The sequence below is a fragment of the Capra hircus genome, chromosome 19, assembly GCF_001704415.2.
Source record: "Capra hircus breed San Clemente chromosome 19, ASM170441v1, whole genome shotgun sequence".
Classification (NCBI taxonomy): Eukaryota; Metazoa; Chordata; class Mammalia; order Artiodactyla; family Bovidae; genus Capra; species Capra hircus.
Genome location: NC_030826.1, coordinates 61,566,482 through 61,592,225, shown reverse-complemented (window position 1 = coordinate 61,592,225; position 25,744 = coordinate 61,566,482). Strand labels below are relative to the sequence as shown.

At 45.4% G+C, this 25,744-nt stretch overlaps 1 protein-coding gene across 15 annotated transcripts in view; it reads left to right on the top strand.

The window, feature by feature from the left end:
* The window catches only part of CEP112 (centrosomal protein 112), a 315,819-nt gene that overhangs the window by 152,721 nt on the left and 137,354 nt on the right, over window positions 1–25,744 (top strand). The gene's annotated exons all lie outside the window — the stretch shown is intronic.

Below are 25,744 nucleotides of genomic sequence, written 5' to 3'. Positions count from 1 at the left end.
CCTCAGCCTTAGCAAATCCCTAGGAAATGTATCAGCCTCACTCCTTGCTTTTTGTTTTAATCTCTGTAGGTAATCAAGCAGCTGTTTTAATATTTGCTTCTCCTTCCTAGTGTTGCTTTTTTCCTTTAGACTCTATATTTGATTAGATTGCTGAGATGATAATTGATAAAAACGCCTCCAGAGAAGGGCTGTTTCCCACCAGGTCTGCCGCTTTCTCCTACACGCACATGCACACGCCTCCCAGCCTCATCTCTGTAGTCCCTGTTGGAAGCCATTTGGCAGAATAACCCCCAGCTGTGGTAGCATTTGACTCTTCAAACTTATGGATGAAATGTGCACTGTCAGCATGGAAAATTATCTTTATAAATTTCAGATGAAAAAAAAGTCTTATTGGGTGTGTTTCTTTGTGGTGCGATACACTCTTTAGGGTATATATAATCAAAGGCCTTAGTGTGTCCTCTTGGGGAGGTCGCTGTGAAATTTCATTAAAGAAAAATTGAAGAGCAATTGGTAACAATAAAAAGATAATTTTCTCTTCTAACAAAACCATATCATCCACGAGGTCTAAATACCCCTTTCCCACTGAAATCTCACCATATTATCCACACCCCTCACAAGCTTCTCTTCAGATACATTCCTCCCCAAATAATATAATTTTTAAGCAAACGAGATAGACCTTCTACTTGTTTGAAGATGTGTTTAAACAATTTTATAATTATCTGAACGTACAAATTCTACTGAGTAAGTAAGGTGTTAGAACTCGAGTCAGGGCGGGAGGCAGGAGGCAAAGAATAGGAGTTGTGGATCGCTTTCATTTGACCTTGAGTTGTCTTTTACTTTCGGATAACGATGGAGGCAATATGAATATACTCAGCACAGGCTTTTTCCTGGTCAATAATATGGATTTCTCGGAAAATCAGGTGAATCTGCTTTGTGGGCTTTGTTAACTAAGAGGCGGTCACTGTAGCAGCGATGGGACCAGCATAGGCGGGTGGTTCCTACGGAATCAACGTGAGCTGTGTTTCTGCCCCGACCTCATGAGAGCCTTCATAGGATACACGCTGGCCTTTTGAGGGTCAGTCATGCAGTTTATTAAGGATGTTTTCACACTTACACTCTCCTTCGAAGGTGATAGGAAGGTGTTTGAGTTCTGAGTCAGTGGAGGGTCTGTTTCATGGTAGAGTAATCGATACAATGAAACATGTTAATTTATCCAACTTCTGACTATTTTCGTGGTGTCGTGGAAAGCCAGCACAAACGGAGGCCAAATTTAGAGGGACTCTGTGTGGTTTTGCGAATGTTGTGTCTACCATGTGTAGGGTGCGGTTCATTCAGCGACAACAAAAGGGAGATTTTGGAATCAATAGAGACAATTAAGCCATGGGGAGAGTATAGTAATGTCACCAGTTGAATTTCTTCTAACTGAAGTATCAATCTGACCTCCTCAAACGCTGTAGCATATGGCTGTATTTCTCACATTTTCTGTCTGTCTTGGAATAATTGGAATTGCTGTCCCAGGAATGCAAGGGAGCAATGGAAACTTAGGCTAAATGCATCCTGGATCAAAATGAAAAATGATTTTTCTGAAGAAGCTATACTAAATTGTTTTTAGAGAACATGTTTTTTTTTAAAAAAAAAACTCTTGTCAGTAAGCTATATTTTAAAACATCTAATCACATATACCAAAATGCTAACAACTTGTATTCATTTTTGGCTATTTATTGGGGCTATTAATTCAGTTTCCTCAGGTACGTCCTAAATTTTCCAAATAGATCTTTTCATGATTGTGGTCTAAATAATGTATAATACCTTTTAGGTTCTGAACTACATTTATCAATTTCAAAAAAAGCCCAGAGTGCCATATGTTCTAAGGAACAGCAGATGCTTTTTCAAAATGGCCGCCTCGTGGCTTGATGCGGGAGCCGCAGGCCGGCCGCAGACATCGGCGGTGCGGTGCTCTGCCTGAGCCGGGGAGGCGCTGGTGCTCAGTTCAGGTCGGCGGCTGTGGAGGCCATTTTGTAAAAAGGACAGGTTGGAACCTCAGCCGAGAGAGCGCCAGGGGGTTCTCTGTTTGGGGCGTCACGGCTTTGTCTGCTGCTTTTCATCCGTCAGGTTCTTGAATGCAATGTGCTAAAAAATCTACTTTTGGCTCCTTTTGAACATGTAATACGTTGTGTACTAATAAGAAAACCAGTGTTATAAAGTACAGACATCTGCCTCAAGGTGAACCATGACAACCGGGAGCTCCTTTCATGAAGGTGCTCTATAATTATTAGAAGTGTGTTGTTATTCTAGCAGTGTCTGTTTTACAGAGAAACGACAAGACACAGTAATAGGAGGACAGTTTACCATCTCTCATTTTATTTGGTGCATTGAGCTAATTATTCTGTGCATATATTTTTATCATCATTCCTTGGTTTTCAGTGATGGGCTAGTTCATGTTGTGATACTTACATTTGCTAACATGCACACTGTCTTCCCCCTTCGTATAAGATGTTCAGTCTGGTATGTCCCTGAGGGACGTCAGTAGATGTCAAGACATACAGAAATTCACGACCTCATGAGCAACTGTTTCTCACTTGCCAGACCCCACTTACTGAAGGCCCTCTGGTGAGTGATTTGCTTGATGCCATCATGTTTTTTAGTATAAAGGTGATGCACAGTTTTGTCGTGATCATCTTAGGAGAGCTTTGTCTAACGTGGTAATCCTCATGTGATTCTTTTTGCTTTTGAACTGCAGTGTAGTCAAAGAATTTCTGCAGTTTGCCCTTGAAATTGAGGGAAAGCAGAACGTGGATTCCTTGATCCCTTGGCGTGCTTTTGGTACCTGGAACCACTCAAGGGTTGCTTGATCTCTGAGGTTTGCTGCCGAAGCGAACGGTGTGCATGAGCCCGCAGAGCCAGAGTGCCTTCGTGGTCCGCCCAGGGGGTGTCGCCCTCTGGGGACGGCTGTTGAGGTGCAGGCCTGAGAGGGGTGCAGGTGACACAGAGGCCGCCGGGCGCCACCGCATGCAGGCTGCAGAGCAGACATCCTGGAGCGGGTCTAGCCTGACCCTGGCCTCCTGATGTCTTTCCCGACTCCCTGAACTGAGAGCCGTGGTTGTAAGAGGAGCAGTTTGCGTAACAGGCAGAGCGTCTGGATTTTGCCGTACTGACTCCGTGAGCGGCTGCGTGCAGTTGCCGATTCTCAAGTGTGAGTTTTAGATCTCCTCTTTCTCTCTTCTACTTTAAAAAGTTTTCCAACAAAGATACTTATAGTAGACGGTTTTAACAATTATATCTTAACAATTCCTTGGTTTTCAGCGATGGGCTACTTTATCTTGTGATACTCACATTTGCTAAAATGCACGGTCTTCCCCCTTGTATGAGGTGTCCAGCCCGGTATGTCCCTGAGGGTGTAGCACGTTAGAAAAAGAAAAGAACTTCAGATGAGTAGATGTCGTTTATAAACTGGGTGTGTGCATGTGTGCAGTGGATTCAGCATGGGCCATTATTCTTCAAAGATTATTCTAAGGGTGACTTTAACAGGCATGTGTTCTGAGCATTATTCTGGAACCTGTATGTGGTCTCTGGGCTTGGAGGGGGCTGGCACTTTTTCTATTGAAAACATTTGATTTTAATTTCTTTGTATTCCAAGCACTTTCGAAAAGGATTTGAGGCAGCATTTTATGATAAACACATTATACAGGTGAAATATAGCTGAAAATAATAATTAAGCAGTAAATGATATTAACCACATCGAAAATCCATACTTTTAAAGAACATGTTCCAGCTGAGTGCAAGTTTTAGCTCAGAGCTTGCCTGGAGCTGCAGTGAAGAGGGCCACATGGTGGACCGTGTAAGCCCCAGTATCTAATGTGGGAGAGCCTTCCAGCTCATTGTTTTCTAGCTCTCAGTTCTGAGAGAAATTTAAGATACGGGACTTAATATAAAAAGCACTGGCCAGTATAATTGATGACGCTCTGTAGGTGTTAAAACATTTGGGAAAAAAACCCAGTGGGAAAACCTTAAGATTCTTTAACGACTTTCACAAAATGTAATTAGCAGGTTTATTTTAATGTGCCAAATTTTCATTTTAATTTATGGATAATGTCATTATCCTCAACATCAAAAAACACAAGCTGCTTTGAGATATCCAATTTTGTAGATACTGTGAATCATAAGAAAGCATATTTTAAGTCACAAGCTTAAAAATTTCTATACCGTCACTACATGACTATTCCAGAAACCCTTGTAAAACATCGCTAGGGTGTTAAAATTAGAAACTTGGCTGAAATTGAAAACGCTTTACAAGTCAGTGCCCTAGTGTTAATTTCCAGGTGTGTTGCTCTCTTCCTTACAGCTAATTCTCCTGTCCTCTGAATTGATACTGTGGAAAACTGTAATAAATGATAAATCAGAGGGCAATTTGGTCCGGGAGCACAGGATGTCTGTGCCTGCACTAAAATGGTCCACTCCCTGCCTGCATAACCAGAGTGGTGTTTCATCAGCAGCACTGCTTCACTGATATCATCTGCTTTGTTCCGGGGTAGCAGATATTTTTATTTCTTTGGGTCAGACTGGACTCTGGGCTGGTTGCTCAGACAAACCGAATTACGTCAACCATCCCCCCCAGCCCTGTAACGCGGCTGTGGCTGCTTGTGCCAGCCCACCTCTGTGCTCCCCTCTTCTCCTCAGGGACGCGCAGTCACCTCAGGGGGGCCCAGGGCTCAGCGTGCACACCCACACGTGGTGCTGGTCCCGATACACGCGCCACATGTGTTGGGGCAGAGGCGGGGCACTCTGAGCTTAATCGTGTAGCAAGTGTGCTCTGCTGCGGATGGCATGCTCAATGCAGGCATCAGAGGTGCTGGTGGGAAAATGCTTTTAACAATTCTCTTCATTTTGAAAAAAGAAAAGAAAGCTTTTTTAGTAGACGTGGGGTAAAACCACATGCTAAAATTTTCAATTTTTTTTTTTACATAAAGTTTTATAGTATTATTGAAATGCTTTATTTAAGATAGCTGAGGAACTTTAGGTGCTTGTTTAAGATATAAATAGAGGTTTTCCCAACTAAGCCATGTTTAAAACCCTATGGGTGATATATTCTTTTTCTGATGCCAAAAACTCAGGTTATTCAGAATTTTCCAAATAGGGCAAAGGTCCTTCTTATATTCAGAAACAGATGCATTGATGCGAAGACCTCGCCTCATTAATGCCCAGTGGTGAGGAGCCTGAGAGTGCTGCCTATGCACTAATAACATCTTTGCACTAATGTGCCATTGTATATGTTACCATGTGTAAGAATTCTATTTCTTAGGTGCTTAATTAGGAGAAAACAGGGAAAGATGCCATTTCAAGTAAAGCTACATTTCTGGGAGATCACCAGCTTTCTTTTTCATAAGAATTCTAAAATTCTATCTTTATTTTCATCTTAAAGCACAAAAGTAGCATATATACCTATAATTAAACTATATAAATCATTCAACTTGGTTTTCATTGTGGAGAAAATTATATTAAGTTTAAAAAACAAAGACAGGTTGAGACAAGGAGAGTGATTTCTCTAAGAAAGATCCACTTATCGTGGAGTCACACAGTGCACCTTCAGTCCTGTGCATATTTTTAAAAATGCGGCAGTTGCCATGGAAACCACATTCTATGGCACGTGCTCCACTGTTGGATAAAGAATATTCCTTTTCAAGACAAACCTTCCAGATAATAACACATAAAGTATTCCCTTTGAGTTAATGACTTTATATCATCAATAATGGTTGCTTAAAAAAAAAAAATCTGTCCTTTGTTCTCATTATACTTATTGTATTTTTAAAGAAATATAGAAATTGTTCTTGAAGAATAGTGATTAAGTGCTGGAGATACTTGCAGCGGGGATCTTAAGGTGATTGCTCTGCGGTGGTGAAAGTGGGTGGTTTCACGGGAGCGCAGTCTGTACTCACGGCGTGTTCCGACACATGGAAGCTTATGAGCACACTGAGTGTCTGCATCTCAGATTGAAGTCATCTAAAGAGATGGCCGCAGCCAGTTATTTTCATTTTATACATAAAGAACCTGTGTGGTTCCAAGGTCGTTATCTTGCCCAAGGTCACAGAGTTAGCAAACCAGAGCTTCTTGACCTTAATTCAGTGCTCTTTCTTCATCTCACAGCCTCTTCCGAGGAAGGTTTTAGATTTCTGGAGAGGCTTGGACGTGGAGAAAGGAAGAGAGTCCTGTGACCCCACTGGGCGTGGCCGACACTGGGACCTTTGTTCCCAGGCCGAGACTTGCATCTTCATTTGCATTTCTCTCCATGATTGGTTGCACTTGACGCTGCTGCGGAGTTGTAACTAGTCAGCAGTACCTCCTGGAACAACACTGAATCTTTACGCTTGTGTGCATTTTAACAGCAGCCTTAACAACAAATATTCATCGTGTGTTTCCTATGCACCAAGCTCTCTGCTTGGTCCTTTCCATTGAATTATCTCATTCAGCCCTCCAACCCCCCACGAGGATTAAACGTCCTGTTTGGAAGTGGTTTTTACCTTCTTACCTGGGTCAGAAAATGTATTTCCCTTTACTGATGAGGGCAGATTCTGAAAGCACAGCGAGTCGCCCAAGGTGACATGCCTAGAAGCATCGCTGGGCACACAGCCAGGGCCCCTGCCCACTCACTGCTTATGGCGGAGCGCACTGTCTCTGAATTCCATGTATCCTCTCACGGTATTTTCAATTTTGGGTTGTTAATGGGTTGCTAGATTTAAAGCACTGATTACCCAGAACTCAGGCTATGTAAACCCAAGCCGGGTCTTAGCCAGTGGCTTCAGTCTTTCTCCAAAGTCACAGCCGTGGCCACGCCTCCCATCTGAGACAAGTACGACTCTGAAGAGAGGTGCGTTTCTTAGCGTTTTATTTGGAATAGAAATCCTTCCCACAAAGTTTAGAACTTGTAGGATGGAAAAATGACTGTTTTTTTGAAATGGGTTCACTTTTGGTTTCCACGTTATTACTGCAATAAGAAGGTATGTCCAGTGTAAGAATCCAGTAGGCTTGCATCTCAGTGGGACCTACCAATACTTATAAAAAGTTGCCTAGGAATTTACATCTAATTCTGGCGAAATGCAATTGGTTGTGAATGGTTTACTATAGATAATTATCTGTTATACACACATGCTAATTTGAAATATTAGATGTGATTCATACCTTTCAGTGGAGTGGCTTTTTACATCTCCAAGCCTTCAGTGTTTGCATTTTTCCCATAAAGGAATCCATGTAAGGATCCTGTTACATGGCAGCAGCTAGTCAGAGCCTTCTGAGAAATGAGGTCGAGGTGGTTTAGGAAGTTCAAATCTGGAGACTTTCCTGATAGAAATACAAGGAGCAATTAGAAAGCATGTTTTGTTTAGAATCTTCAAAAGCAATTTATGTTGATGCAGTTTGAACTGAATTCTAGAGTAATTTTGGTCAAAATGAAAGGTTTTCAGTTTGGGGTTTTTTTTTGATACATAAAATACTCCAGCAATAAAGGCTATTCCGTGTTTGGAAATTCGTTCCCATTGGGTTATCCTTAGCACACTGCCCTTCCTTCTGCCCACCTCCGTGTGAGTGAAATCGCTGAGGGAACAGTGGACGAGCCATTCCTCTTCGTTGAGGTCTTGGAAAAGTCATCCTCGGGTTTCTGACTCAGTTCTCTAAGAGACATCCCTGATGTCGTCACTTGTATATTTGAGATAACTTTTTGTGATGGAGAGCTTGAAGGCAGAGTGCAGGAAATGACTGGCCAAGTGGTGGTGTCATCACGCTGAAGCCCGTTGTACCGTTGCTGTGTCTTCAGTCAGGGCTGGCTGGTCAGCGCCTGGCCGCGCAGCGCAGAGGATATTTAACACCTGAGCTTTTCCCTGAGAAAAGTAACAGACATTTCTGCTGGGAGACCGTACACTCCTGTTGGAGGAGGCGAGCATTATAATAGCCTATTTTCAAATTTCTTTAGTATTTATGGAAAGGAAACCTTTGACAAATATTGTCATTAGAAGGAAACTTTAGGATAATAAAAAGTGGTTTCATTGAGACCTAATTGGTGGATTAATGTGGAACTTTGCAATATTTTTCCATCGAAACAAGTATTAAAATTTAGTGAAAATTATTTTTCGTCACTTGTTCTAACAATTATTTTAAGCTATTACCCGACCTCTAGAGTACTTCTGGATATTTGTGTCCTAAGATGTTGGGGAAGGACCCCAAGAAATCATAAAGAAGCAGTACACAGTTAGACCTGCAGGGTTTGAAAATGTGTGTGACTTTTCCCTTTAATTTGGATTTGTTTTTTCTTGGGTATGAAGTCAAAGCCTGAAGGCAGTATTTGAGAATGAGTTAATGGCGTTCTCAGAGAGTGGAGTCGCCAAAGTCTGTGGCCTGGCCTGCCGTCTCTTTCCTAGTTAGTGGGGGCAGCTCCCGTGCTGCCGTGGTTTCAGGGTGTGTGTGAGTGTGTGAGTGTGAGTGTGTGTGTGAGTGTGTGTGTGTTGAGTGTGAGTGTGTGTGTGTCAGTGTGTGTGTGTGTGTCAGTGTGTGTGTGTTGAGTGAGTGTGTGAGTGTGTGTGTTGAGTGAGTGTGTGTGTGACTGTGTGAATGTGTGTGTTGAGTGTGTGTGTGTTGAGTGTGTGTGTGTGTGAGTGTGTGTGTGAGTGTGACTGTGTGTGAGTGTATGTGTGTGAGTGTGTGTGTTGAGTGAGTGTGTGTGTGAGTGTGTGTGTGTATGTGTGTGTGTGACTGCGTGTGTGTGGCTGTGTGTGAGTTTTTGTTAGTGTGTGTGGCTGTGTGTGTGTGAGTGTGTGTGTGTGTGTGTGACTGTGTGTTAGTGTGTGTGACTGTGTGAGTGTGTGTGTGTGTGTGTGTGGCTGTGTGTGTGAGTTTGTGTGTGTTAGTGTGTGTGACTGTGTGTATGAGTGTGTGTGTGTATGTGTGAGTGTGTGTGTGTGTGTGTGTGTATATCCCACTGATATTATTACTCTGTGGTACAGAGGAGCTGTCAGTGAACACGGACAGTGGTCCAGCCAGGCCTAGTGTCTTAAAACAAGGCAATTTTCCAGTAAGGACTTAAAAGCTATAGGTCTTAAAAAGGTTAAAATTAAACTGGTGACTCATTCATCTCAAGCTCACTCCTTAAGTGAGTATTTATTAATGAAGCAAACCCCAGACCCCTAGGGTCAAGTGGGACCTTATTTACTTTGTTATTTGCAGAGACGTCATTTAACACACAGAATGCACGTGTTCACCAAATGCTTCCTGGAAAGCTGGTCTTTGTCATGTAAACGTTGTTCTCCGTTCCGGGGCACATTTCACAGTAGGTGGAGATAAAGTGACATTGGCGTGTGCACAGGGTGAGGGGAGCTTGGGGGTGGAAAACGCCGGTTCTTCGTTTACTCAGAAATTACTGCCAAAGCTGGTGTTAGAGAAAAGTCCCGGGTTCCAGGGGTGAGGGGTGTGGCGTGTCCCGGCCCCTAGAAGCCAGTCATGGCCGAGCGCTGGTTCACACTCTGAGAAGTGAGGGGTGGACTCGGGCACATTCACCTCTCCATCTCGTTCGGTGACGGGCAGCAGACATCGTAGTCTATTGCCGTCAAGTTGGTGCTCCTTAGAAGAATACACAACCAAGTGTGAAACAGCCGGTGGGAATTTGCTGTATGGCTCAGGGAGCACAGATGGTGCTCTGTACCATGGAGGGGGGAGGACGGGTGGGAGGGGGGAGGGAAGTTCCAGAGGGAGGGGACATGTGTATGCGCTGTTCTTAGTCGCTCCGTCGTGTCCGACTCTTTGCGACCCCATGGACTGGAGCCCGCCAGGCTCCTCTGTCCATGGGGTTCTCCAGCCAAGAACACTGGAGTGGGTTGCCATGCCCTCTTCCAGGGCATCTTCCCAACCCAGGGATCGAACCCAGGTCTCCTGCATTGCAGGCAGATTCTTTACCAGCTGAGCCACCAGGGAAGCCCAGGAATTCCAGGATGGGTCACCTATCCCTTTGCCAGGGATCTTTCTGACCCGGGAATCGAACTGGGATCTCTTGCATTGCAGGCAGATTCTTTACCAGCTGAGCTACCAGGGAAGCCTGGATACGCATTGATGTGTGGCAGAAACCAGCACAACACTGTAAAGCAGTTATCCTTCAACTAAAAGTAAATAAATCAGAAAGAAAGTCACTTCAGAAAGAGGAATAGTGGAGCAGACCTTCTCATGAAAATCATTGCTGTTGACTGTCCTGAGTGCTTTTGGAAATCTCACTGTTCTGTGTTGATACTGACAAAATGGAACCTGTGACTTGAGCATTTTTGTGATTGTGCCACTTGGATATTCTATAAATCACATTAGCTTCCACATACGTTTTCCTGTCCATCAAAATCAGGCAGAATTATGTGCGTGGCATTTCCTTATGCCTTCGCCTTGACTCATTTCCTCGGCAAAGGCTTTGTGAGTGCAGTTCTGTGCAGGCCCTGGGGATGGGGTGGACGCTTGAGGAGGGCTTGCCACAGGAACGATGCCCGTTTATGTTGGGTTTGACTTTGCACGTGATTGGAAGACAAGCAGACTCCTTTGGGCAGTAGGTGGCACGCTCTGACTCCTGCTTCTAAACGGCCCTGCGGCTGCTGTGGAGGGGCCTGCACGTCTGTGCCGTGTGCGCTCGGGTCAGGAGGGCGGACTGGCGGCACGGTAGGGGGGAGGGAAAGAGGGCTGCTCTAGGCTTTGGTTTGAGTAGCTAACCAGATGAGATGTGGTGGTCGGAAAGCGTCACCGACTCAGTGGACGTGAACTGAGCAGACGCTGGGAGACAGTGAGGGACAGGGAGGCCTGGCGTGCTGCAGTCCATGCTGTCGCAAACAGTCAGACACGACTTAGCGGCTTAACAGCACAGCTGATCAGATGAGGTGTCGAGCACGAGGACCATGGGGAGGGAGTGACAGCAGGAGTTGGGTCAGTGCCAGGCCAGGGTTGAGCTGCACCTCAAACGTCCAGATGGAGAGGCGTCAGACGAGCTGGACGTGCAGGTGGAGACTCCAGAAACACGTATTTGGGCGTCACTGGCACGTGGGTAGCAGATAAAGCAGGGGCCTGGATGCGGTGATCGAGTTCTTACTGGACATGCAGCGGAGATGCTGGTCCTGGAAGTCTCGCCCACCCACTGGCGTGTGAGCCTGAGTCTCCGCTTCGCGTCTCTGCTGGTCTCGCCCCGTGTCCGGAACCCCACGTGGTCAGTCATGTCACCTGCGAGCCCCTGCTGCGTGCCGGCACTGGGTCGACGGGGCGTGTTGACCACAGTGCGCCCTGCTCACCGTCTGTGGACACACAGGGCCGTGTGAGTCCTCCTGACGGGGAGGGGAGCCCAGAGGGGACCCTAGGACAGAGGAGCCACTAAGAACAGGGCCCGGCTGCGTGGGGCAGAGATGCGGGCACGCCCATCGGCAGGACAGCCCCTGGCCCGCAGTCTCCACGAGGGCACCTTCTGCCGATGACGCCCTGACGGGGTTGTGAGCTATTCGGGTCCCTGGGCTGCCCCTCTGGGGGTGATCCTTACCCTCCTGGCTTCTTGCTGCTCTCTGGAAACCTTGCCGACTTGCCTGCCACACCCACCGTGTCTGCAAGGACCTTGTAACAATACCAGCGTGGAAACAGACCTCAGGGCCGCCTTGAGCAGGCCAGCAAAGAACAGTCAAGTGACAGAGGGGCCCTGACCCCTGTGTCAAGGAGATGGAGCCTGGGGTGGGGGGACGACGGCATCTGGGGGCGATCCAAAAGGTCGTGCTCAGGGAGACGACCTGTGCACTGAGCGTTGTTAGTGAACAGAGATTCACTCTGCAGATTAGAACAGAAGGCGTGGTGTGGTCAGTGCCTGGAAACGCTTCGCGCCGTCTGAGCAGTCTGAGCAGGCCTCCCTGCACCCTGGTCCCAGCTGGGGTTCGTCCGTCCGTGTCTCCCGTTTCTTTACCCCAGCGGGTACCTGGTGATCCGCACCGCGGTCCGTGTCAGGAGGCTGTGTGTGCCTGAGGGCGCCGGGAACCCTCCAGCGAAAGGAAGATCTGAGCAGCAGGCGGGGAGGGGATGGTCAGCCTCGTCCTCCCACAAGGTCATTCCTAGTCGCACAGCTCTCGTCAGCGGGGAGTCCATCACGCGGAAGAAGGGGGAGATCTAACGGGGGAGCGTGTCCGGCGGACCGGAGAGGAACGGGCGCAGGACAAGCGCAGCCTGCTGGGACATCGCTGGGCCGGGGGCCGGAGACCCGGCGTCTGGAGCTAGGGAGGGGGAACGGCGCAGGGCCTGTGATGGGGGGGCGGGGGGTGACCTCGCCCACCCTGGGTCCTCCTCGGTAGCAGCGCCCACGTGGTCGCTGGAGCCCTGGAGAGGAGGCCGCCCCTCGCCGGGACGCACCTGCCCTCGCCGGGACGCACCTGTCCTCGCCGGGACGCACCTGCCCTCGCGGGGACCCAGGGCACGCCGCCTGCGAGGGCCACGCACGGGTCGGGGTGCTGCTCATCTTCTGTCTCCCGGCCCGCTCCCCCTGCCCTGGTGCCTCATCTTCTGAGCTTAGGCTTGCAGGACCGGGCTGAGGTCAGCTTCCGGGGCGGACAGGCGTGTGCTCAGGGCCGGGTGTCCTGGCCGCGTAAGGGGCCTGCAAGTGAGATCCACAGACACGTCTGTCTAGAAAGAAGCGTTTTCAATTGGACAGGACCTAGTTTTACGCTTTCGTGTGTCTGATTATTTTGAGAAAGAGCATTGAGCGGAGTGTTTTGTGCCTCAGACACTTTCTGGAGGACCCAGGTATTATGTCAGTTTTTACAGAAAGGGCAGGCCACGCAGTGCAGGGAGTCATTGGAGGGCTGGGGTTTGAACCCAGACCATGTGACTTCAAAGCCTCTGAGCTCTCGCGGCCCTGTGCCTGTTCCTGAGAGCAATCATGGGCGAGCCTGTTCGTGGGAAAGCCTTTACCCCGCTGCTGTTCACCACTGACTTGTGCCAAGCCTCCCTGAGCACCGTGAGGCCATTTCACAGGACAAATCAGACTGACGTGTCGGAACGATCAGGAGCCCCCCATCGCAGCCTCCGCAGCATTTTCCACGTGGCATTCGAGCCCCTTTTCAGCAGCATTAACATCATACTGCAGTTATGGCTGCAGTTTTCCCCCCTAAGCAGCTCCTTCTCTTCTGAAACCCTGTGGCAGCCCATGGTTGTTTAGATTGAGTGCAGGAATGTTTTTAAACATTAATTTGGTTTGACATGACTTGGTGCACAAATTAATTATTCAAGCACATATTGTTCCATGTACATGAAAAGAATGAAACTAGTGAATCGGGTTCTGACGACCACATGCGCATCGCAGCGTTACCAGCAACAGACTATTAGGAGAACAAAAGCTGGCAACATGTCCTGGCTCTGGGTTTGGCCAGTCCCACAAAATTAGCATAAATATGTGAAGCGATCGGAACAGTTTGGGGCTTCCTAGGATAGGGCCCTATTCTTATCTAGTTCTGAAAGAATGTGGGATAAACGATTCATTTAGCCGAGGATAAAAATATGTCTGCTATGCAGTTATAATCGTGTGTCATTAATCAGAAAATACTGCAGAGACTCTGACAAATTAAAAACACAAGGATGTGTCTGCAAGGGCTTTTTCAGCCATTGCAAAGCTGCTTCGCCTCTCAGGCAGGCTCTTTACGGCAGCTCCTTGCTCGGTGTACAGACATCTTCAAAGGCTCTGACATCTGTCGGCCTTTGAACTACCATTAAAAAATATTATCCCATTTCCATTCTTTTATGCCCATTTTTTTAATTATAGCCCTTCTTTCAAGTTGGGAACATGGTTGGTTTAAATGAGGCTGTCCTTTCGTTTTCAGCCACCCAGCTGCGGTTTGAATAAATTGATGTAGAATCAAAGGCGGGACTTTAAAGGGAAAAGGTTTGATGGACTTGGACTCCGAACCAGATGAGGTTTTATGATGAAAAGGGTTTAATCCCAGCACAGGCACTGCGTCTATCAGTTGAGCAGAACAAAGCAATTCATATATATAGGTTCACGCGAAATGATCTATTTTTTTTTTAACGGCACAGATCTCTTCAGGACTTGCAAATGTGGCATTAGCTAATATTCAGAGAGCTGACTTCCTTTCATCCACAGAAGCTTGTGATTACGGTACAGCTCTCGAATTGGAAACGAGAGCCGCGACACAGATTTGAGGCTGCGCCGTCTGATTTGTGCTCAGTGTAGATGTCACTGTGGGACAGGCTCGCGGGGGCCCAGCCAGTTCAGCACATGGATAAACAGCTTCATCATCTGGGTCCTCAGTCACGAACATCGCCAGTTAATTAAGACAGCAGCCTCACGACTGTCAGCGAGATGTTTGGCTGATCGGTGTCGCTTAAGATTTGACGAGAAGGATTGAAGCAGCAGCCTCTCTTCTGCTCCGTGTTCTTCTCGCAGGCTAACGTGCACAAGTGCATTGCCGGGGAGGGAAGTGTGGTTGCTTAACTCTGTCCACTGTACTAGAGGAAAAAAACAATGTCACGTGAAAATGTGACTTAGTTTGCATTCACATATTTCCCCTCATCCGATTATTGATCTAAAAAAACAATCCTTTCTGAAGGCAGATTTCCACATTGCCTTTGCTCAGTAAGCTCCTGAACGATAAATGTTATCTTGAGCCAAGTCATTGAGTAACCAGCTAAGTAGTTTAGGATAATTGCAAACCTAGAACAGAGATCTAAGTCCACTTCAAAGTAAGAAGTGATTAAAATTTTTTTCTAATAATAACCCAGGGTAAAGTTTACTTTTAATCCTTAGAAAGATTTCTTAAGATCCCGTCCCCTGTTTTACACTGCTGCTCAATCGCAGTCATGACCGACTCTACGACGCCACGGACTGCAGCACCCCAGGCCTCCCAGTCCTTCACCGCCTCCCGGAGCTTGCTCAGACTCATGTCCATTGAGTCGGTGATGCCGTCCGACCATCTCATCCTCTGTCACCCTCTTCTCCTGCCTTCAATCTTTCCCAGCATCAGTGAGTCAACTCTTTACATCAGGTGGCCAAAGTACTGGGGCTTCAGCTTCAGTATCAGTCCTTCCAGTGAATATTCAGGGTTTATTTCCTTTAGGATTGACTGGTTTACATTAGAAATGTGCTATTTTTCAGAGTAAAAAAAAATGGTTCTTCCATTTACTTAGAAGGTTTGGTGCCATTTACTTGTACAGATTTGATCATTCTGCACTGATTATTTTTCATTGACTTCAAATATAATTTCTATTGTAAATTACAAGTCAATATCCAAACCGTAGTTTGAAGAAATTCTGAACTTGTGTAGCTTTTCTTCAGCAGCAGATGCTGGCTAGTGGAACAGCACTTTAATTCCTCTTTTCCTGCAGGCCATGGTGTCTGCCTCATAGTCTAGAATGTTTCATGCTCTTGTTGTGCCTCCCATTTCCTTTGAAGAAAACAAGGAATGGTGCACTTTGATATTGGATTTGTCAGGAAGTACACTTTGCCCCGCCCTAAGCAGGGCAAAGGCTAATAGAGTTTTGCCGAGAGAATGCACTGGTCGTAGCAAACACCCTCTTCCAACAACACAAGAGAAAACTCTACACATGGAATCACCAGATGGTCAACACGGAAATCAGATTGATTATATTCTCTGCAGCAAAAGATGGAGAAGCTCTATACAGTCAGCAAAAACAAGACCAGGAGCAGACTGTGGCTCAGATCATGAACTCCTTATTACCAAATTCAGACTCAAATTGAAGAAAGCAGGGAAAACCACTAGACCATTCAGATATGACCTAAATAAAATCCCTTATGATTATCCCTTATGATAGAGTGCCTGATGAACTATGGATGGAGGTTCGTGACATTGTACAGGAGACAGGGATCAAGACCATCCCCATGGAAAAGAAATGCAAAAAAGCAAAATGGCTGTCAGGGGAAGCCTTACAAACAGCTGTGAAAAGAAGAGAAGCAAAAAGCCAAGAAGAAAAAGAAAGATATAAGCATCTGAATGCAGAGTTCCAAAGAACAGCAAGGAGAGAGAAGAAAGCCTTCTTCAGCGATCAATGCAAAGAAATAGAGGAAAACAACAGAATGGGAAAGACTAGAGATCTCTTCAAGAAAATTAGAGATACCAAGGGAACATTTCATGCAAACATGGGCTCGATAAAGGACAGAAATGGTCTGGACCTAACAGAAGCAGAAGATATTAAGAAGAGGTGGCAAGAATATGTGGAAGAACTGTACAAAAAAGATCTTCATGACCCAGATAATCATGATGGTGTGATCACTCATCTAGAGCCAGACATCTTGGGATGTGAACTCAAGTGGGCCTTAGAAAGCATCACTACGAACAAAGCTAGTGGAGGTGATGGAATTCCAGTCGAGCTATTTCAAATCCTGAAAGATGATGCTGTGAAAGTGCTGCACTCAGTATTCCAGCAAATTTGGAAAACTCAGCAGTGGCCACAGGACTGGAAAAGGTCAGTTTTCATTCCACTTCCAAGAAAGGCAATGCCAAAGAATGCTCAAACTACCGCACAATTGCACTCATCTCACATGCTAGTAAAGTAATTCTCAAAATTCTCCAAGCCAGGCTTCAGCAATACGTGAACCGTGAACTCCCTGATGTTCAAGCTGATTTTAGAAAAGGCAGAGGAACCAGAGATCAAATTGCCAACATCCGCTGGATCATGGAAAAAGCAAGAGAGTTCCAGAAAAACATCTATTTCTGCTTTATTGACTATGCCAAAGCCTTTGACTGTGTGGATCACAATAAACTGTGGAACATTCTGAAAGAGATGGGAATACCAGACCCCCTGACCTGCCTCTTGAGAAATCTGTATGCAGGCCAGGAAGCAACAGTTAAAACTGGACATGGTTCCAAATAGGAAAAGGAGTATGTCAAGGCTGTATATTGTCACCCTGCTTATTTAACTTCTATGCAAAGTACATCATGAGAAATGCTGGACTGGAAGAAGCACAAGCTGGAATCAAGATTGCCGGGAGAAATATCAATAACCTCAGATACGCAGATGAAGCCACCCTTATGGCAGAAAGTGAAGAGGAACTAAAGAGCCTCTTGATGAAAGTGAAAGAGGAGACTGAAAAAATTGGCCTAAAGCCCAACATTCAGAAAACAAAGATCTTGGCATCCGGTCCCATCACTTCATGGGAAATAGATGGGGAAACAGTGTCAGACTTTATTTTTGGGGGCTCCAAAATCACTGCAGATGGTGATTGCAGCCATGAAATTAAAAGACGCTTACTCCTTGGAAGAAAAGTTATGACCAACCTAGATAGCATATTCAAAAGCAGAGACATTACTTTGCCGACTAAGGTCCATCTAGTCAAGGCTATGGTTTTTCCTGTGGTCATGTATGGATGTGAGAGTTGGACTGTGAAGAAGGCTGAGCACCGAAGAATTGATGTGTTTGAACTGTGGTGTTGGAGAAGACTCTTGAGAGTCCCTTGGACTGCAGAGAGATCCAACCAGTCCATTCTGAAGGAGATCAGCCCTGGGATTTCTTTGGAGGGAATGATGCTAAAGCTGAAACTCCGGTACTTTGGCCACCTCATGTGAAGAGTTGACTCATTGGAAAAGACCCTGATGCTGGGAGGGATTGGGGGCAGGAGGAGAAGGGGACGACCGAGGATGAGATGGCTGGATGGCATCACTGACTCAATGGACGTGAGTCTGAGTGAACTCCGGGAGTGGGTGATGGACAGGGAGGCCTGGCGTGCTGCGATTCATGGGATCGCAAAGTTGGACATGACTGAGGGACTGAACTGAACATATTTCTGCAGATTCCTATGTTTACCAGGTTACTTGGAATAAGTTGGATTTCTCTTAGTATACTCACCATCGTTTTTCACTCTGGAACCCTATTTTCGCTTCCCACCGTTTCATCATGTGATGGCCAGCCAGTCTTCCAGTGCTTGTAACCGTGTATTAATAGTTTTTGTCTCTATACACATTCCTTTCCCTCTGCCCTGCTGAATCATGTCTGTGTCTCCTCAGTGAGTCCTGGTTTTACCTAGATTCTCCCACTTTTCCATCTGAGTTTCTAATTTCTCCACCAGCTCCTCTAACTTACACTGTGGTAGTCTTCCACCCCCTCTTTCCTCTTAACTCTTCTATTAAGCAACCATCTGCATTTCAGTGGCCTTAAATCGCAGCTATATGCGAATGACCTCAGAGTTCCCTTCTTTTCCCTTAGAGCTGGATTCAGATATCCAGCTGCCTTTTGGCACCTTCTTTTAGCTTAGGAGTGCCTCTAGTGTCTCATGTCCAGAACTGACCCTTCACCCCCATCTTAGCATTTATTATATACATGGAATGCACACGTCCGAACTTGGGTGTCATCCTTGAATGGTTTACCCTTCTCTTAACCCATCAGTAAACACTGTAGATTCAGCTCCCCAAACAGATCTCCAATCCATTCATTCCCTTTACTTTCTTCTTCTGCCTGAGTCCAGGCCACCCCTCTTCTTTCACCCAGACCTCCAGTTATCTCCTAACTGACACTCTTGCTTTCCTCCTGACACTCAGCAACCATAATGGTTGTCTTCAAAATATATATTGGATTAGAAAACCTCGCTGCTTAAAATCCTTCAGTGGCTTGGCCCACGATGCCCCACATGACCTGGCCCTACTAGTACCTTCCCAAGACTTCCTCCCCTTGCTACCTGAACTTGAGCTATCAGCTTCTTTTTAATTGCTGAAAAATACCAGATTTTTCTAGCCTTCAGACTTTGACTGTTTATTGGAACTGGAAGGCTTTTGCTCTGGCCCTTTGTATGATTAGCTACTTCTCAGTCTTTAGGTCTTTAGCCCAGTTGATAACTCCTCAAATAGGATTTTCCTAGTGTCTTTGTCTAAAAAGGGCTTCATCAAAAAACAAGAAAAATTTCAAATAAACAACCTAACCTACCACTAAAAGAATTAGAAAAAGAAGAAGCAAAGCCCAAAGTCAGCAGAAGGAAGGAAATAATAAAAATCAGAGAGAAAATAAATAAGGTAGAGATTTTTAAAAATAGTAGAAAAGATCAATAAAACCAAGAGCTAATTTTTCGAGAGCACAAACAAAATCAACAGACCTCTAGCCAGGGTCATCAAGAAGAAAGCAGAGGACTCCAGATAAAAAAACAAGAAATTATAAAAGGGAAATAACAATACCACAGAAATAAAGAAAAAATAAAACCTGCCAAAACTGAGTCAAGAAGTAGATAATTTAAACAGATAAATTACTAGAAGTGAAATAGAATCTGTAATTTTAAAAACTCTGTGCAAGCAAAAGTCCAGGTCTGGATGACTTCACTGGAAAATTGTACCAAACACACGAAGAAGAACTTACACCTTTCCTTCTCAAACTCTCCCAAAAGAATGAAGAGGCAAGACCACTCCAAAAGCCTTCTATGAAGCCACCGTCACCCTGAGACCAGAACAAGGCAAAGATACCACCAAAAAAGGAAAATTACAGGTCAGTATCTTTGATGAATATATATGCAGAAATCCTCAAGAAAATATTAGCAAAGGAAGTCTAGCAATACAAAAAAAGGATCATATACCATGATCAAGTCAGATTCATACCAGGGTTTCAAGGCTGATTTGGCATACCCAAATCAATCAGTGCAATAAACCATATCAATGAAAGAAAAGTCAAAAACCACGTGACAATCTCAAGAGATGCAGAAAAAACATTTGATAAAATTCAACATCCGTTTATGATTTAAAAAAAATCTTACCAAAGGGTTATAGAGGGAACATATCTCAACCTAATAAAAGCCATTTATGACACACAGCCAACGTGCTATCAGCAGCAAAAGTGGAAAGCCTTCCTGCTAGATTCTGTGATGAGACAAGGATGCCCCTCTCACCACCTCTGTTCAGCTTGCCATTGAAACTTATAACCACGGCAATCAGACAAGCAAAAAAAAGTTATCCAAATTGAAAGGAAAAGGTAAAGTTTTCATTCTTTGCAGATGACATGATACTGTATATAAAAAACCCTAAGGACTCCACATAAAAACTGCTAGAATTAATAATTGGACTCAGCAAGGTAGCAGGATATAAGATTAATATACAGAAAAGTGAAAGTCACTCAGTCGGGTCCGACTCTTTGTGACAGTATAGTCCATGGAGTTCTTCAGGCCAAAATACTGGAGTGGGTAGCCATTCCCTTCTCCAGGGGATCTTCCCAACCCAGAGATTGAACCCAGGTCTCCCACACTGCAGGCGGATTCTTTACCAGCTGAGCCACTAGAGAAGCCCAAGAATACTGGAGTGGGGGCCCATCCCTTCTTCAGTGGATCTTCCCAACCCAGGAATCGAACTGGGGTCTCCTGCATTGCAGGCGAAATCTTTACCAGTTGAGCCACCAAGGAACCCCCAATATACAGAAGCCTGTTATATTTCTTTACACTAAAACACAAATATCAGAAAGAGAAAATAAAACGATCCTTTTAAAATTGCATTAAAAAAAACTATGAATAAACCTAACCAAAGAGGGAAAAACTTATCTGCTGAGAACTGTAAAACATTGATAAAGAAAACTGAAGATGACTCAAAGAATGAAAAGATAATCCATGCTCATGGATTAGAAGAATTAATGTTGTACAAATGGCTATACTATTGAAAGCAATCTACAGATAATGTGATCTCTATCAAATTACCCATGATAGTTTTCACAGAATAAATAATTCTAAAATTTATGTGGAACCACAAAAGACCCAGAATTGCCAAAGCAATTCTAGGAAAAAAGAACAAAGCTGGAGGCACAGTCCTCTCAGACGCCAGACAATACTACAAAGCTACAGTAATCAAAACATCATGCTTTGGCACAAAGCAGACACATGGGTCAATGGAGCAGAATACGGAGTCCAGAGAAAGTAGCACACCTGTTGTCAATTAATCTGCAGTGAAGGGCAAGAATATACAGTGGAGAACAGTCTCTCCAGTAAGCGGTTATTGGGGAAGCTGGACAGCCCCGTGTAAATCAGTGAAGTTAGAACACTCCTTACACCATGTTGAAAAATGAGCTAGAAATGTTAAACCGAAATACAAGACATGAGACCGTAAAACTAGAAGAGGACACAGGCAAGAAATTCTCAAACATGAATTGTAGCAGTGTTTCCTTAGGTCAGTCTCCCAAGGCAAAGGAAAGAAAAGCAAAAATGAACAGATGGAACCTAATCAAACTTATAAACTGTAGCACAGCAAAGGAAACCAGAAACAAAACGAAAACAACCTACAGAAATGGGAGGGAAGGGCTTACTTTGCAAAATACGCAAAATATGTTATTGAGCTCATACAACTCAATAACAAAACCAGGCAACCCAACAACAAAAAGAAAATGGGCAGAAGACCTAAATAGGCATTTCTCCAAAGAAGATGTAAAGATGGCGGACAGGCGCTTGGAAAGGTGCTCAGCATCACTAGTCATCAGGGAAATGCAAATCAGAACCACAACAAGATATCGCCTCACCCTGGTCAGAATGGCTGTCATCAAAAGAAACCTGCAAACAATAAGTGCTGGGTGGAGGGGGAGGAAAGGGAGCCCTCCTACTCTGTTGGTGGGAAGGTGAATTGGTGCAGTCACTACGCAGAACAGTATGGAGGTCCCTCCGAAAACTAAAAGTAGAGCTACCACGTGATTAGCAGTTTCACTTCTGGGCATATATCTGGAAACGATGTAAACCAAAATTCAGAAAGATACACACACTCCAGTGTTCATAGCAGCATTATTCACAGTAGCCAAGACATGCTTATGAACAGATAAACAGTTAAGCAAGACATGGTACATGTATATATGTATTCAGTGGAATACTTGGCTGTAGAAAGACTGAAATACTGCTGTTTTCAGGAACGTGAACGGACCTAGAGATCATTATACCAAGCGAAGCAAGTTATACGAAGATGAATATTATGGTATCACTCATATGTGAAGTAGAAATAATGTGGATGAATCCGTATACGAAACAGGAACAGACTCACAAACGTAGAAACCAACCTTGTGATTATCAAAGGGGAAAGCAAGGGGGAGGAGGGATAAATCAGGAGTGTGGGGTTAACAGATGGAAACAGCAGTTTTCATGTACAAACTATTATTTGTATCTGTTAATTTACATTAATTTACTGTATAACAGGGAACAATATTCAATGTCTCTCAATAACCTATATTGGAAAATAATTTGAAATATATATATATGGCTATAACTGAACAAATTTGCTATATACCTCACTCAGACTCACGTCCATCGAGTCCGTGATGCCATCCAGCCATCTCATCCTCTGTCTTCCCCTTCTCCTCCTGCCCCCAATCCCTCCCAGCATCAGGGTCTTTTCCAATGAGTCAACTCTTCGCATGAGGTGGCCAAAGTACTGGAGTTTCAGCTTTAGCATCATTCCTTCCAAAGAAATCCCAGGGTTGATCTCCTTCAGAATGGACTGGTTGGATCTCCTTGCAGTCCAAGGGACTCTCAAGAATCTTTTCCAACACCACAGTTCAAAACCATCAATTCTTCGGTGCTCAGCCTTCTTCACAGTCCAACTCTCACATCCATACATTACCACTGGAAAAACCATAGCCTTGACTAGGCGGACCCTTGTTGGTAAAGTAACGTCTCTGCTTTTGAATATGCTATCTAGGTTGGTCATAACTTTCCTTCCAAGGAGTAAGCATCTTTTAATTTCATGCTGCAGTCACCATCTGCAGTGATTTGAGTTGGTGATGGACAGGGAGGCCTGGTGTGCTGCGATTCATGGGGTCGCAAAGAGTCAGACACGACTGAGCAACTGAACTGAACTGAATGCAAAATTATTCATCAAATATGCATCTGGTAATAAAAATAAATATATAAATAAGGCTTTCTCTTTAGAGCATCTTATTTGTGAACTATTCTCAGTTTATATTGCATAGTTATTACATTTTGTCTGCTCACCCAGTGGACTGAAAAAGAGGCCCATATCCACTTTTCTCACTTTTGTATCTGTTAATATTCAGTCGCTAAGTCGTGTCTGACTCTTTGTGACCCCATGGACTGTAGTGTGCCAGGCTTCCCTGTCCTTCACTATCTCCCAGAGCTTGCTCAAACTCATGTCCATTGAGTCAGTGATGCCCTCCAGCCTGAGATGGTTGGATGAGATTCCTCTGTCACTATCTTCTTTGCCAGCATCAGGATCTTCCCCAATGAGATAGTTCTTCACATCAAGTAGCCAAAGTATTGGAGCTTCAGCATCAGTCCTTCCAATGAGTATTCAGTGTTGATTTCCTTTAGACCTGACTGGTTTGTTCTCTTGGCTGTCCAGGGGACTCCCAAGAGTCTTATCCAGCACCACAGTACGAAAGCATCTATTCTTCTGTATACCCTCTACTGAAAAGATTTTTGGACAGACCATGGCCTTGACAAACATTTGCGAACATATATGTTCAGTTTCAGTTCAGTTACACAGTCTTGTCTGACTCTTTGTGACCCCCTGAACTGCAGCACACCAGGCTTCCCTGTTCATCACCAACTCCAGGAGCTTGCTCAGACTCATGTCCATTGAGTCAGTGATGCCGTCCAACCCTCTCATCTTCTGTCGTCCCTTCTCCTCTTGCCTTCAGTCTTTCCCAGCATCAGGGTCTTTTCCAATGAATCAGTTCTTCGCATCAGGTGGTCAAAGTATTGGAGTTTCAGCTTCAGCATCAGTCCTTCCAGTGAATATTCAGGACTGATTTCCTTTAGGATGGACTGATTTGATCTCCTTGCAGTCCAAGGGACTCTCAAGTGAAAATGAAAGTCGTTCAGTCATGTCCAACTCTTTTCGACCTCATGGACTATACAGTCCATGGGATTCTCCAGGCCAGAGCGCTGGAGTTGGTAGCCTTTCCCTTATCCAGGGGATCTTCCCAACCCAGGTCTCCCAGATTGCAGGCAGATTCTTCACCAGCTGAGCCTCAAGGGAAGCTCTCACTTTCAGTTCTCTCACATCCACACACGACCACTGGAAAAACCACAGCTCTGGCTAGACGGACTTTGTTGACAAAGTAATGTCTCTGCTTTTTAATATAGTGTCTAGGTCAGAGCTTTTCTTCCAAGGAGGAAGCATCTTTTAATTTCATGACTGCAGCCACCGTCCATAGTGATTTTGGAGCCCAAGAAAATAAAGTCTGTCACCGTTTCCATATTTTTTTCATGTTAACGTGTGTTACCAGAGGTCACTTCACGGATCAGTAGAGTTCTCACAGAGCTTCTAACATAAAATGACAAAAGTACGTGTCCAGGATCAGCCCTTAGTCACCGTGATGCCACTGCTGTTTCAAGTCTGTGTCTTCCAGAGGAGGAGCTGTACCTGGTCTTTGCATCTGAACATCCTACCAGGGGGCCTGGCTCCAGGGCCATCGTCCTCAGGGGGAAAAGACAGTGAGCGTGAGTATAAGCACAGCGTCAGAGGCAAAATGGGGCCGTGTGAGCCGTGAAGGAGGTGCTAGGCGCCTCGGCGGGGGGCGCACGGTGGTCAGGCAGCGGCCCGTCTCCCAGGCCGTGTGAGCCGTGAAGGAGGTGCTAGGCGCCTCGGCGGGGGGCGCACGGTGGTCAGGCAGCGGCCCGTCTCCCAGGCGGGGCCCTTGGTCACTGCTCATGTCACGTTTTCTCCCAACTGCAGAAAGTAAAAATTTTCATCCTTTATTATTTCTTTAATGTTTTAAAGTAAATACAAAGTTATCTTATCTCTGTATGGTTTCTCCCTGCAGAGGCTGCCATATCCGTAAAGGAGCATTAACATATTTAGTTGTTTGCTGGAAGCCACCACGACCAGCCAAGGAGTGAATTATGCTGCTGATTCCCTGGCGCTGTAACAATGTTCCTACATATTTTAATGTTGCCCTCCATAATTTATATTAACATCTTCCAAAGTGTGTGGGGGGGGTCAGTATGAAGAATGTCTTTAATTTTCTGCCTTCTGGTAGTGATCACTGAGGTGATTTGGTTGTATCTAGAGGCAGCTTGGGCTTCCCTGGTGGCTCAGAAGTTAAAAGCATCTGCCTGCAATGCGGGAGACCCGGGTTCAATCCCTGGGTTGGGAAGATCCCCTGGAGAAGGAAATGGCTACCCACTCCAGTGTTCTTGCCTGGAGAATCCCATGGACGGAGGAGCCTGGTGGGCTACAGTCCACAGGGTCTCAAAGAGTCAGACACGACTGAGCGACTTCACAGAGGCAGCTTGGGCGTTTCTCTGGCCCGTAAATGGGCTTCAGTGAGGAGAACTGAGTTTCTATTGCTGTGTGTAGCCACTCCAGCGACAAGTGCGGGCTTTGTGTCAGGGCTGCTGGGGGACCCCCCCCAAGCACTGGTTCTTTCTTCCACGTCCAGTGGGGCCGGTGTTATAATTAAGGGCAGAGGAGACACAGTCCGAGGTCACTTTCAGGAACTTCCCTAGCTCTTTTCCAGGCAACATATTAACTTGTAAGGGGGTAAAATAACAAGACGGTTGTTTGAAGCTACGTCTGATGGCCAAGGGGAGAACACACACACACACACGCACACACATATGCAGAGCCTTTCTTCTGCTCTGCCTCTGAAGTTCATGAAGCTGGCCGCATCCGTTCTCATGAAAACGACACAGAGGGACACCACGTCAGTCGTTGTGAAGCCACATCACTTTGTGCTGCAGATGGCCTCTGACCCCCGTTGCTGCTTTCTGTTTTCACCACAATCGGAGACTTTCTCACCTGAGATGAAGAGCGTGGAACTAACATGTTTTGTTCCTTTGTGAGGC